Source organism: Bison bison, unplaced genomic scaffold (genome assembly GCF_000754665.1).
Source record: "Bison bison bison isolate TAMUID 2011002044 unplaced genomic scaffold, Bison_UMD1.0 scf7180017854251, whole genome shotgun sequence".
Taxonomy (NCBI): Eukaryota; Metazoa; Chordata; class Mammalia; order Artiodactyla; family Bovidae; genus Bison; species Bison bison.
In genome coordinates this window covers 4,331-6,113 of record NW_011484824.1, presented here as the reverse complement: position 1 = coordinate 6,113, position 1,783 = coordinate 4,331, and positions in this window count along the sequence as shown.

Genomic DNA, 1,783 nt, shown 5'->3' with positions numbered 1-1,783 from the left:
TGGGGGTTTTTTTTTTTTTTTTTTTTTGGCCAGGCCATGTGGGATCTCAGTTCCCCTACCAGGGACTGAACCTGGTCCATGGTAGTGAAAGCCCAGAATCTTAACAACTACCAGAGAACTCCTAGAGCCTTTTTTGTGTGTGTGCAAGAAATAGCTTTTCATTATTGCTAATTTTAGGGCTTCCTAGATAGCACTAGTGGTAAAGAAGCCGCTTGCCAATGCAGGGGACACAGGAGACTGAGGTTGGATCCCTGGGTCAGGAGGATCTTCTGGAGGAGGGCATGGCAACCCATTCCAGTATTCTTGCTTGGAGAATCCTATGGAAAGAGGAGCCTGGCAGGCTATGGTCCATAGGATTGCACAGAGTCAGACATGACTGAAGCACCTTAGTACACTGCTAATTTTATTGCATTGTGTTCAGAGAACGTGTTTAATATTGATACTTTTGAATTCATTGAGGATTTCATTGTGCCCTCACAGGGTCCATTTTTGTAATTAATTGTAAGCATAAAAGGAGTCTTCTCCATTTGTTAAGTGAAGGATTATATAGGAATGTGTGTCATATACTTGAAATTATATGCCAAGCTTAAAAATGTATTGTTCAAGGAGAAGGCAATGGCAACCGACTCCAGTACTCTTGCCTGGAAAATCCCATGGATGGAGGAGCCTGGTAGGCTGCAGTCCATGAGGGTCACGAAGAGTCGGACACGACTGAGTGACTTCACTTTCACTTTTCACTTTCATGCATTGGAGAAGGCAACGGCAACCCACTCCAGCTACTCTTGCCTGGAAAATCCCATGGATGGAGGAGCCTGGTGGGCTGCTGTCTGTGGGGTCGCACAGAGTCAGACACGACTGAAGCGACTTAGCAGCAGCAGCAACATAAAATGAGTATTTCAGAAGATAGAACTTCTGTCATAGAGATGGTCAGAAGACCATAACTATATTTATTCTTTCAGGTTCTAGGAGGTATGGGGGTCTTCAGGGAGTGCAGGCTGTCACATTGTTGGCGGGGGCCTGGGGCAGCCAGCACAGAGAGAGGCAGGAAGCCTGGCCCCTGGTCCTGGGGGCCTGCGCTTCAGGTTTGGATTCTGGGCTCCGCCCAGCGGCAGCATGGAAACAGTAGCTTCCTCCAGTCACTGGCTCTGTGAGCCATAGCAGCCGGCATGGATGTGGCCGTCTGTGGACATCTCACTGGTAAAGATATGTTCTTTGCTTGGCCACACAGTGCTTTCATCTGAGAACTGAGTGTGTTTAAGTAGGCCTGAGGAAGCTAGGGTCAGCCAGGCTTTTTCAGAGTGCGCCAGGCACACAGACTGCATCCACAGCTTGGTGGACACTTCTCTGCTGTCCAGATGACTTAAAGATAGTGTTTGGAAAAAGTCCTTGGCTGGCTTTAATTGCTACTAGGCACTGTAATGACGATGACATAGGTAAGGGAAAGAGGGCTAAAGCTGGCCCAAGTGTTCCAGGCTAATGAATAGGAGAAGTTGCCTGTCGAAGTGTGGCTTGTGGTTATTTTGCATTTGCATTGGATCTTGTAACCAGGATGAATAGTCTATCCCGAAATCCGTTAGTGATTTGCCAGCCCTCCAACCCTAAAACAATTCTCTTCCACTTTTTGCATTAAGAAACACAGCATATCCTTGGGCAGCAGACTAGAGTGTATAACCTGATCTCCTCAACTTCATCTTGCTTTCTGAGTCCTATATTAAGCATTGAATTTTTTTTAAGGATAATTTACTTAGAAAGGCAAGGAGGAAACAAACTTTGAAGGGAGAGA